This window comes from Agelaius phoeniceus, chromosome 8, assembly GCF_051311805.1.
Source record: "Agelaius phoeniceus isolate bAgePho1 chromosome 8, bAgePho1.hap1, whole genome shotgun sequence".
Lineage (NCBI taxonomy): Eukaryota > Metazoa > Chordata > Aves > Passeriformes > Icteridae > Agelaius > Agelaius phoeniceus.
This window is the reverse complement of record NC_135272.1, coordinates 17,950,879-17,964,068: the sequence shown is the minus strand read 5'-3', so window position 1 is coordinate 17,964,068 and position 13,190 is coordinate 17,950,879. Positions and strand designations below refer to the sequence as shown.

General features: G+C 38.9%; 1 long non-coding RNA gene across 1 annotated transcript in view; it reads right to left on the bottom strand.

The window, feature by feature from the left end:
• LOC143694639 (uncharacterized) overlaps positions 1 to 13,190 on the bottom strand; it is a 296,382-nt gene that overhangs the window by 47,040 nt on the left and 236,152 nt on the right. The window contains exon 21 of the long non-coding RNA XR_013183243.1: positions 3,090 to 3,166. This is a non-coding gene — a long non-coding RNA (uncharacterized LOC143694639). The remainder of the gene's footprint in view (positions 1 to 3,089; positions 3,167 to 13,190) is intronic.

Below are 13,190 nucleotides of genomic sequence, written 5' to 3'. Positions count from 1 at the left end.
CCTTTGTAATAACAAGAAACCCCTGAGAATATTTATTCACAAGTATTTAAGGTTTTGTTCATTTATTCCCATAAGGCTCTCAAATATTACTCGTACCCTAAGCAAACCTTTTCCTCACTGTCATTCTGTTGAGAGCCCTATCCTGTAAATTATGTCTCAAGAGATTCAGCAGCCCTTTGCCTTCCAAAATCTTTTGTGCAATTCTCTTTTTCATTAAAACTGCAAGATGTTCCTTCATCATATCCTCATATAGGCAGAGTAACTTCAGAATTCAATCAACATCTGTAGGGAACTGCCACTGTTTCAGAGGACTGGAAAGCAATGAGTACCGTGTTCTAGTTTTTAAAAATTGTGCAAATAATCCATAGATTTATGGAATGAAGTGTGAATATACCACATGTCAATATTGACATATGAAAGAGAGTTTTACATGTGAGCCTAGTGAACAAGGCTGATTAAGAGAAACAAATTATCTGGCATATCACAATCAAGTAAGGTACAACCAGTAAAACAGTTTCTATAACTTTATATTCCTCAGGGCATGAAACACAACACGAAACAGAACCATGTGAGCTTCTAGACTGAAGCTTCCAAGAAAACTGTGAGATGATTGGTTTCATAAGAAAGCTAGTTGTCATTAACCAAGAAAAAAGAAATTTCCTTACCAAACTACCAAGAGCATCAAAAGCAGTGATTTAAACTTCCTGACAATAGTTATTTATCCTGGACCCAAAGCAGCCAATGACAACACATCCATTTGGCTAAAGCTAAAGATGTGTGATACTGAAGACCTGTTTTTCTCAAAGGCCCAATTGTTTATCACTTTGAAATGTCTGATTTCTTTTACTTCAAAGTATCTTTCAGAAAGCTGTCAGCAATTTATGGTGGAGATGGCTGAGAAAGGAGGAGTGAGTTCCTGGTGCTGGAGCATTGCTTGCTGGACATGCTCTAAGGTGAAGTGTTGGTGGGCAGTGTCAGCCGCTCTCCTGTATGGCAACATGAGGTGCAGGTCCCTAAGGGAGCTGTCAGCTCAGCCTGCAGCTGGGACAGGCAAACTGGGCAGCCTGGGGCTGTGGAACTTGCAACACTGGGTCTGTCAAAGGAAAAGTTCAGAGGATCAAAACAGCCTGAAAAGTCAGGGAAGAGCTGCATGGCAACTCGCTAGCCTGGCAGCGCTGCTGCTGAAAGGGCTGGCTGGAATCTCTGCAATCTGGCCAGCTCTCCTGCCAGACCTGACTTCTACAAAGTGTTTTGATGTCATCTCTGTAATCTTGAGAAATATCATAGAGCCTTCATTTTCCAGGAAGAGACCACATATGGAAATGGAAGTGAAAGCTGCAAGTCCAGAAATGCAAACTGGGAGAACAATTTAAATCTATGTTACAGCAATTACAATTCACTCGTCACAAAGCACCACAAGAAAGGGATGGAACTATGGAGCTATCATTGTGGTCAGCTCAGTGAGAGTTTCTCTCAACAGGTAAAGAAATCATAGAAGAAATGTTAGGTTGTCCCAAGGGTAGGACATAATGTAATATGAAAACATGCATATCTTTTCATACATCACTGATTTTGTTTCTTCAAACACTGTTTCTGTCATTTTATCTAAGAAAGGTTATTAAAGGACTGAAGGAGCTCCAAAAATAATCAAAGGTTTGGAAAGACATTCACATAGCAAGACATTAAGTATTTGAAATTATTTCCTCCAGAAAGCAAAGGAAGCAGAGGGAGCAATAGTGCATGAATTTCTTAAAGAAACTTGGATAACTTCTCTCTTCCAGGCCTCACCAAAACCACTCATTAAACGAAATTAGACAGTGTAAATTCTGGTACAAAATCTGGTAAGTGGCAGATGACAGAAAAGCAGCCTAAGCAAATACCACTAGAAGTTGGTTCTTATTATACCTCACCCTCTTCAGACTGAACATTTTGGGGCTGCTACAGAAGGAATCATTTGGATCTGGGCCTCAAATCTAAAATTAAATCTAATCTTAAATAAATAAATGAACCAGCAAGCAAAAATCACCAGCAGCAACCACCAGATTTGGGAGTTAAAACTGTTTTTCAAAATCTCTCATGCTGCTACTGATTTGAATTATGCCATTCTTTTGTCATTACATGAGCTGTAATTTCCTAAAGTCTAATTCAATGAACAATCCCTAAAAACTGGACAAGTAACAAAAATTGCATGGCTTCTTGAATGCAAGGTAAAATGGAAAAATTCACATGTAATCTTAAATATACATCCAAATCCAATAAGTTATAAAAATAGAAAAGCTGATAAGAAACTGAACTATTATTGGCCAGCTGGAGGAAGCCAAGATTGAATACTGACAGTCACTACTGCTGAAAATGATAGTAATAGCAGTCTTTTCAAACTTTCAGTCTAGAAACTTCCTATTTCACCATCTATAGATTATAAAGGATGCTCCACAGACGATTTAAACTGTATTTTCAGAAGAATTTAGCATGTATGAAAACAGTGAAATAAGTAGTAAAACATGTAAAATACTTGCAGAGGATGAAGCATGTCTTGAAATCTGACCTTCCATTTATTTACTGGGATTATGGAACACTGCTTCTGAAAATGTCTTACAGTTTATTTCATTGAACAATTAAAATCACAAATTTGAGACATTTTGTCCTTTGTCATACTTTTGCTTATATTGACATCAGTGCCAAATCTACTGCCATGACTACAGTCTGTGCATCCAGTGCTCTCTTTCATTAAAAATGTTAAAGGATACTATGACCTCTCTTCCAGTTATTGTGCTTACACACAATAAAAGTTGACAGTGGTTCAAAGGGGCACAGAGACACAACTGGGATCCCTGACAGGCTGGGTAGGGACAGTCTGCACCTGGCTGGCATTCAGGGGGGCTGTGGGCTGCTGCCCATGCCCTGTTCCCTGTATCCCAGCCTGTTGTTGGGACCTTTCCTCACAGCCAAACCTGCTTCTGTGACAAAGAGGATCAGGGAGACATTTTTCCCTCATGGGTACAGGTACATCTGAGATAGAGGGGCTGAGCACCCAGGTGTCAGGTGTGGCAGTACCCATTCCAGACCTGACAGGATGTTTCTCCCCTTACCTGCACTTCCCAGCATCTACAGCTCGCTGGAAATGTCCTGTAGAGGACCAGCAGTTGTCACCAAAGAGATTAAATACCTGTAAAGGGAGAAACACTGAGTTATATCTAAAAGGCACTAATTCAGGGGTGTGTGTGAGAGGGTAAAATTTACTTATGAACCTTGGAGTATGTGTGATTCTTACTTTTTTAGACAACAATCCTCCTCAGAGAAGCACTAACTATGGAAAATACTCCTTAGTGAGTGAACTCAATCTACAAGTGAAAACAGAGACACACATCTCAAATCATCCTATAGAACAAAGCAGTGACACTTCTCAACATTTTTTTCTTTCTTTTTTCTAGTGGATGGTGTGGGGGACAGGGTTGCAAAGACTAGGGAAAAAAAACACAGCCAACACTGGAAATAAATCCCATTTATAAGATGACCACTGAAGAAAGCAGAATTTTCAAGCAGTAAAGCAGCTGCCAGTTCTATTTGTTACCCTCTTATGCTTACACCCAGATCTTGGTAAAGGATTTGAGAAAATGGAACATGGAATAGCAGCACTGGTATGACTGAGGCAGCCCCAATGTATAGGATGGACTGTTGACCTTCTCTAGCTGCCACATGGCCACCCAATCTCTCTATCACTCCCCCTTCTCAGCAGGACAGGGAGAAAATGAGATGAAAAACCTTGTGGGTGAGGATAAAGACAGGGGAATATCTTGCCAATTACTGTCATAGGCAAAACAGACTTACTTGAGGGAAATGAAATTAGTTAAACAATTAAAATAGATTTGGCTGGTGAGAATCAAAGACCAGAGTTAAAACAGTAGGACTGGCCTGTCTGCTCAGATGCCACAGACAGATCAAGAGTGGAATGCTGCCACAGGGTTAAGTGAAACTCCTCACCTCATCCACCCCCACACATTAAACCATTTGCTCTTAAACTGCTTGGCAGCTCCTGCCTTTAAAATGAAGAATCTCTGATTTTGTTTCTGAGTAATGAAGTAGTGACTGCTGCCGTCATCCTGTCAGTCTCTTTCTAGGGCCAGGAGTGCCCTGGCTGACACTGTTCAATTAACCCATCATCAGAGGGTGCCACCAGAGTCCCACACAGGCACACATTTATAAATGGCTCTCATGGATGCTCACTGCACTCTGCAGAGGCAATAGGCAGCCCTCACGTCCTGAGGGCTCACTAAGTTTTGTTCTTTTCTCTGTGCCTATAACACTCCCTGTAATAGCATTCATTTTGTCCTCTCAGCTCTAGCAATTCCTCTTCAATCAAAACAAGTGACCATAAGAAAGCATATTAGAGCTTTACACAACAGGCAGCAGGCACACTCCTTGCTACTGCTTTGAGGAAAACCCTGGAAATGGTCCAGATAACATGAATACAAATGATCTGTGTCCCTCTCTTACCATAAAGAGAATGATTGCAAACCACTTTGTTCATATGCAGCTTACACATAGATTTCTGAATAGTAATGAAATTTGATTTACCCCACTGTGAGGATACAACTGAAGGTAATAAAACATTTGAATTTAGTAATGCATTCAGTATTTTTCTTACTTGTAACTGTGGAAAGGAAGAACTCTGTTCAGATTTGATTTTAGGACTATTACCCTACCAAAGTTATTATTAGTAGCAGTTATCAAAATTATCTACCAGCTAAAGATGGTTCGAAAACCATGGGGCCACAGTCACGTCTGGCTCCAGAGATGTTTGTGGGTCTGTCTTCCTTGCTCCATAGAAGTGATATGATAGATGATACCACTCAGGCACAATGCCCTGTGGGCATTTGCAGCTAAAAAATCATTCGGTAAGAGAGCACTTTAAATCTAATTACAGAAAACATCTACATCCTGAATTTGGATAAACATGAATCTGCTTATCCTTTTGAAAAGATAAGAGCTTTTCTTTCTTCCAAAGACAATACTCAGCCCTGTGTGACAGGAAATATGCTAATATTTAGAAAGTTCCACCAATACCTAAGCAACACAGAAAACAAGGAACTATATTACTGAGATTTCTGGAGCATATTATTAACATTTTGTCACATAATTGGCCAAGAAAACAATCCCTGCCATGGGCCTCTTCATTATCTTTATGGTACACACTCAAAAATACTTAAGTTCATAATTCCCTTCCCTTTAGAAATATTTAGACAGAACAACAGAGAGGACCACAAAAATTGATCGTGACTTCCAAGTGCGCTAATCTCAAATCACAGTTTCCTATTTTGATGATGCTTATCCTTGACTCTGAAATGCTATATTCACTGCTTTCCTCTAATGATATTCTTTACATTTACTTAAATATCAGCACATTACAATGGCTTGTCCTTTATTAGAGCACTACAAATCTTAATTTAAGGAGTGAGAGCTTTCCTTATTGACCTTATATGAAACTTTCCTTACTGATCTTATATATATAGGCTGTTCCTATTTGGATTTTACAGGAAGGGAAGTAAGGCAAAGAGAAAGGAGTCTCATGCAGTAGGATTGCACAGCTCATGGGAACCAGACCTAGCAACTAATTTCTCAGATGATAAAGTGAATTTGCACAATTGCCCTTGAAGGGGATACTCTGTGATTGGGGGTCCAAATCTTCCTGAAATGTTCACAGAAGGTTTAACAGTCACAGAAGAAGGCTCTGAAGTCACTGTCTCCCCTTATGCTTGTCCTCTTTATTTCTCAAGCCATGATACAAACAATGCTGAAACATTCCCAAAGGGCATCGTCAGTTTTGCAAAAGCCTCTAGCCTGCTGAAACCATTTGGCCAGAAAACTCCCACAAGAATAATCCCTTAAAGGCTTTTCCCAAATGAATTATGCCCTACAAGGAAATTAAAGTCTACAGTCTCCTGTGCACTCAACTGAGACTCACTAACTCGTGCCAGTCTTCTGGAGGCCTGCAGGGGCCGTGGCAAACAGGTGGGAACGTGGAGAAGGGTTTCAGTCACTCACCCCAGCAATGCATTAACATGGATCCCTTCCTCAGACTCAAGTGCCAAGTTATCATGGACAGAAATTAGAAAGTTAATTAGAACCCAGGCCCACCCCCCCACCTTTTAGTAGCTTGGGAAATTAAATTGTTATAGTGAAACAATAAATCCAGATCCCTCCCCCCACTTTATTTTCATTACTTAATCAGATTGACTTCTGATGCAATCACTTTCCATACACATATGGCCAAAAAAGTGGTACAATATTGATAGATCTTTTCTCCCTTCCTATTATATTAAAAAAAAGTTTTATTATTAAGATATGAGTCAATACATCCTGACTTTTTAATTTAAAAAGCTAGACTTTTAAAAATGTTAAAAATCCTTGATTCTAAAAACTACATCAGAGAATATTTCTATCTAAATACAATAATTATTCACACAAGAATTATTCTGTTATTCTTTTCTATTATTTTACAGGGGAAAGAAAAAAAAACTAGCCAACTAGGCCAAGACAAAAGGCCAGTATTCCATGAAACAAAACCAGCAAGAATGCCCAAACTAATTCCAGACCTTTAATTTACTATTTGAGGATGACTGAAAACAATCTTAGGTGACAGATTTCAGGTGAAACAAACTTTGCATTTGATCCACAACTTTTCTGAATAGAATTCATACTAAGAAAACCCCACAAAATGTATAACAGTAATACAAAATTACACTTCAAATGCAGAACAATGCAAATTTGTAATTTCTACCTCAAAATCCATGAAAACTTTACTTGTTCCTTGCAGGAAGTGACTAACATGAAGGAAAAAGGCAGAGAAATTAATGCAAATTAACATTGTCTAAAGTGAAGGATTATTAAACTCAGATGACACCAGCAGAACTTCACCTGTTCAGTGAAAGGGGTACAAGTCTCCAGGCACAACAGGAACCCACAGGCATTGCTCAGTTTTTACCATTGAGCATTCTAATTAGGAAGTGCAGTCTTTACCATAAATATATCTAAGCATTACACCAGAAACAATTTCCTCCTTAAAAATAAGCACATTTTAGTTATTAACACTCATCATTTAAATTTAACTGCCTTAATTGGAATTTCATTTCTATAATCCAAGCATTTTTTGTTTTGCATTCAAATTATCAAATATATAGGAAAAAAGAGTTAATTAGAGATGAAGTTATAATTTTAAGTCCAATTCCATGTTGCTCCTTGTAAAATCTTCCAACATCTTGCATTTGAGAGCTGCATTAGGATCTTCAGCTTCATATACTAAAATAAATTCAGAGCAGCACAGAATTTCTCTTTTCTATAGCCTAAATGAATGCAGATATATTAAAATACTAGCAAATCATTTTAAGAAGAGATCAATTTCTTTTTTTACAGTTTCAACGTACAAATGCACTTATTGCCCATTATAGCACAAAAGATTTTTAAAAAAATCTATATATACATAACAACTAATATCACAAGTTACAATTCAATCCATAAATCACATTTTTATCTTTGCATGGTACTTTATTTTCTATTCTTTAAATATTTTCTCAGTGACTGCAGATCATTGGAATAACTGAACCCCAATTCACAGCCTCCAGGTGCCAAATGAAAGAACTTCTCCTGCTATTTCCCTAGATGGCTAATAAATTGTCCTATAGGTTTGCCAAGGCATAGGAAAATACATTAAAATGTGTATTGTTACAAGTTCAGAGCTGTGTAAAACTTATCCAGCACAACAGAGATGTGGGATTAACCTGTTCTGAAATTTAGCTTGGAGACTCTTCTATGAAAATTACTGAAGGATAATGATTGTCAGAAAGTTTTAAACCACTCAACCTGAGACATCAGCAAAGATTTAAGATAAGACCTTAGTATTGCAAACAGCAACTTGTAGAAAGACTGAGCTGACAGGCACTGCTAAACATTCTTTGAAGGATCAGCAGCAACAACGTGGCCAGAAGAACACTCCTGGAAAACCACAACCTTGGAGCTCCTCAGTGCTGCACTTCCAATGCCCAGCATCAGCTGGGATTGTGACCCACTGAATGGATAATCCCCTTCCCCACATACACACACTAGAATACCTGGCAAGGGTATCTAATCCTCCAATGAATACAAATAAAAGCCTCTGAGATCACATTTGATTTTATATTAGACCAACAATTTGATGAACATATGGATGCGTGTCATTCTCTGAAATCCGTTCTCAAGTAACAACCCTGCAAATGGAATACTCTGATCCTGTAGGTGATATGAAGGTGAGCAGACATGAAAATGCCATTCCTTTGGTTTTTCTAGGCTCCAAAATTATAGATGTACAGAGGTAGGACTGTCCTACCTTAACTTTAGTATGCTACAATTTCTCTTTAAAAGATTTCATCTTTCCAGGAAAGACTTCATTGAAGCATATTGTCTGATGCCATCTTCAGATCAATTCTAACATTTTAAGATTTGGATTACCCTCATAGCCATCCTTTGAAATGAGTTTGCTGCTATGGCAGATTTTATTTCATAACAACTAATTTTAAAAATGCCAAAAAATATTTTACAAAATGCGGTTTAAGACTGAGTTAAAACTGAATCCATATGGAAAGTGACAAGTTCTAGTGGGTGAAATATGCCTGTACATTAAACAGCTTGCAGGAAAAATGTACTATATTTTCATTAAATATACACTTTTTTTAAATATATACTTCTATTATGTTAGAACAGTCTAATAAAAAAAATCAAAAGTTTTTTTAAAGGACATATTCTATAAACTGTTTAAGAAATACAGAATTTGTAATAAGGCAGAGACTGTAATACATATGTAAATAACCAACCCCAATGTAGCCATCATTTGAAATAAAGAAAAGGAAAAAGATATGGCACTAACAACACTCAGGTCCCAAGAAATTATTTCTCCTGCTTGTGGCTGGGAAACCAAGCACACCTGAGGCAGCAGGCTGTGCTCTCTCCTTTCCTTGCTCCATGGCCTGAGTGCCATGGAGTGCACACTTGCCATGTCCTGCAGAAACATGCTCCATTGCCCTGTAACCCCTGGCAGCTCCATATCTGCACAGGGACTGGGAGCAGCACGCAGGGATCTCCCTGCCCTGAGAACAGGGGCCAGCCCTGCCACACCAAGGCCCTTTATAAAAGGGGACGTGGAAAGAGGCTGTGAGTGCAGCCCTGGATGCTTTCAGGACTCCATGGGGCATTTTAACAACAGCATTTAAATTGAGGCCAATGCCTAGAAAGGCTGATCTGGAACAGAGCTGAATGGACAAAATAGGTATTTATTGAAAGGCCTTAAAGGGATACAGCCTGGCAGCACATGAGCCTGGCCAGGGCTACACCCAGGTTGAATCCAAGATGGATCCCAGTCACAAGATTTTACACTTTTATAAGTTTTGGTTCATCTACATATTGGTTTCAATTGTCCAATTACAGCTCCAGGTCATGAAATCTCAACCCCCTGTCTTGCCCCCTTCTCTTTGCATTGTTTATGCTTTTTGCATAACAGTTGTCCTTGATTCTCTGCAGGGAAGGGATATGATTTTCACTAAAAATGCTTTAAGAGAACCTACTAATAATAAATATGAAGTTTCAGAGTTAAATGCCAAGCAGCAGAGAATCTGAAAAATATTAAAGCTAAAGCCCTAGGCATTGAGACTCTGTGCACTTTGGTGCAGGGGTACAACAGACATTGCAGCAGCAGCCTGGCAACTGCAACAGGCAATTTCCTGTGTACAACTTCACCATGAGGATTATTAGCCAGCTAATACAGCTCTGTAATTAAGAATACCTGTTTCCTGGGGAACTGGTATAATTATTTTTGGCCCTTTTCCCAAGTTTTGCTGCAGTTTATGGCTTAGTAGAAGGGAAGTGCTTTGTGTTTTTTCTTCTGTTGTTGCTTTCATTCTTTTTTTTTCTTTAACATTTTATAAGTCATCTCTCTGAATACCATTTACAATCTGAGATTGTTTTTCAGTGCCACCTGCACATCTCTTGTATACAGTATACTCATGCAGTCACTACACTGAGCCACACTTGTTTTCAGGTCTCACACACTAATGCTCTGGGATATCAGTGGGACCTGCAAGAGCACCTGAGGATAGAAAACATTAGTGAGAGTATAATGACCATTATGTGCAACATTAAAATAACTCTTCACTGTCCAAATCTTGGCCTTTTGTGCTGCATAGTTTTATGAAATTACAAATTTACGTTATTGAGTTTTCCTACGCCCTCTATACAAAAATTTCTTGTGATAAAGCACAACTTATTGCAATAGTGTTTGAGGAAAATAGGGGGCTATGCATTTCTCCCCACCCAAGAGGACTGACACATGTTGCATTCAGGGAAAAGTAGAGATCAGGGGATGCTTTACTGCAGCACAGCTGAATCACCTGTGCTAGGTGAGCTGAACTATGGGAGCAGATTAGAAACTCCAGCAAGGCTGGAGACTGACAGGAGAATCAGGGAACCAAAACAAGCTCTGTAACCCTCCTCCTGCACCAAAGAGTAAAAATCTGTTATTAGGCCTCTCACTGAAGAGAATTGGTGATCAAGTTACAAAGTTGCATGTAAAGTTTTCAGCCCAGAGTGCAGTGATGCAGAGGAATCCAATGCAGGAGGAGAAGCACACAGTGACACAGTGTATTAGTCTAAAATCTCTCCTACGATCCTACTAATCATGCCAGACTACAGCTCATAATTTAAATTATTCATTGGGGAAGAATAAAAGTTTAATCAATAAAACCAGGGTCAAGTCACCCATACTAGAGGTTCAGGAAAAGAAGATGCCTTGAAACTCAGCCGTAAAATATTGTATGTTTTGAAGAAAACCTTAATATCTCCCCTTGCTCCTATATTCATTAATAATAATAACCCACCACCTCACCTGACCTTTGCCTTCACAGGTTTGAAAGACAGTTTATGAAAAACTTGAGCATCACTGCATTTCTTTACCACTACTTCAGTACTAACAGTACCTCCAAGAATACTTAATGTTACAAAGACAGCTCTTGATCTTCTTCCAGAGCTATGTGTAAAACATCAGTTATAAGAAAAAAAGCTTCAAAAGAGAAAGATATTCATAAAGGCGGTCACCACTGTTTACTTTTTGTCTTCTGTTTGATGCTTAAGTGCTACAGCACCAGATTGCAACGTGCATTGATACTCCATCTTTTCATAATTGGCAGGGCCATAGGCAAGTGTTAAAATATTCTGTGTAGCTGTGATTGTAGTGCTGATCGATCACTCTCCAAGGCTGCAGGAAAAGCTGGCAGTTAAAGTCACTGCATAGAGCAATCATAGCAGCGCTGACAGGCTGCTGTCAAGCAGGCAGGGGCATTCTGGAGACAGATAGCAGAAATGCCAAATCTGAGACAAATGCTCTTGGAATAAGTAATAAATCATATTAGCTGTCTGATGCTTCTCCTTGGTGTATTGATCGTGATTAAAATAAACTAATTAGAATCATAATCATGATGCAGTGATACAGGAAACAAAGAGGTGAGCTATGCAACATAATCATGAAGTGTTTTGTAGCAGTCAAGCCAGACCACTTTCTATCTTCCCCACTTATCAGCCAATTACAGCAAGTAGCACATTTCACATCAGGCTATAGAAACGTCAAACAGAAGCCTGGATATATAGCCCTCCCCTCTTAACAACTGCACATGGGTGCTCTATTAAGATCTCAATTTGGGCTGCACTTCCAGGGAAACTACAGGAGCTATTTGAAGGTGAAGTATAGAAAGTGGATTCCACATGTAGCCTTCCTGCAGGGCTACAGGGGACACAAACACAGTCTCAGCCTCCCTGCAACCCCCAGGCCAGGAGCCAGAGGTGAGGACAACCTATAGCCAGGCACAAGTACAGAGGAGGTACATGGGACTCCTCTGCAGCAGGAGGGGCCTGCAGGAAGGCAGTGCCTTGCAATGGGGATTTTACTTCTGTGACTTGACCAGGCATATATCTAGAGGCATTTTGAGATAGCCAGGATCAGACAGCACTGATGATGCAGTTAGATATGCAGAAGTTTGTGCTTTCTTGCATTAAAAGCCTAATAATTCATGTCATACTATATTGAGATGCATTTGGCAATTTTGTGATATTCTATATCCATCCAGCACAACCTGAAATATTTAACACTTTTCCATGCCATGTCATGCAGAAGAAAATAGAGCAGTTACCAAGCATAGTTGACTAAATACCTTTATCCATACTAAGAACACCATGATAAGTTTAAACAACCTTTCAGAACTCCTGGAATAACTCCCAAAACCAGCTCTTTTGAATTTCTAGCACCCAAATATTTTCAGTTCCCTGACACGGATATTCAAGATACACAAAATACAAGGATGGCCCAATGGATGGTTTAAAAAGGATCAGAGGAGCAACTTGCATCTGGAAGTAGATGCCATGCATCAGTCATGAGAATTTTTACATTTAACAGGGTCTGTATCTTGTTCTGAACCAATGACTCCATATTATATCTTCATCCTATTTTCATGCCAATTTTACACTAACTTAACTCTATTAACATATCCCTTACCTTTAAATGGCTTATTTCAGATTCACATTAAAGTAGATGAGACAGAAGTCAGTGCTTCCTGGGGCTGGCTCCTAATACATTGTTGATGCTGTCATCAACAGCTTAGAATAAATATTTTCCTGCTTTATTTAGCCTGACACTTCATTTTATCTACTAAAGGTATAATATAAAAGACATTCAGATTAACATGCAGATTTGTAAAAACTAGAAGATCTACAGTAAATTTAATCTGTGCTAAATGTATGTGCAGGGCAGTGGTAGTGTCAATGTTAAATCATTCATACAACTTCAGTTATGCAATTCTACACAGATTTCATGTGTGCTAATTTCTCAGCAACTGTAATTGCCCATTTTTAAAAGGTCACAGAATTTCATATCCCATCTCACTTAACGGAGCAACCAATGAAGACAATGCAATGTTAGGATTTTACCTGCTTGGCCAAAAAATTCTAACTCATCTGCCTTCAGGAAGGAACATTCTATCTTCCATCTCTACTCAGCCATTGTGAAAAGGTGCTGATTAGTTAAGTGATTAATGTTCATAGTCACTTCTCTGGGTAGCTAAATTGGATCTAAGTGACTAAGTGAAGGCATTGCTATTTGAACTGATTGGGTCCAAATCTAA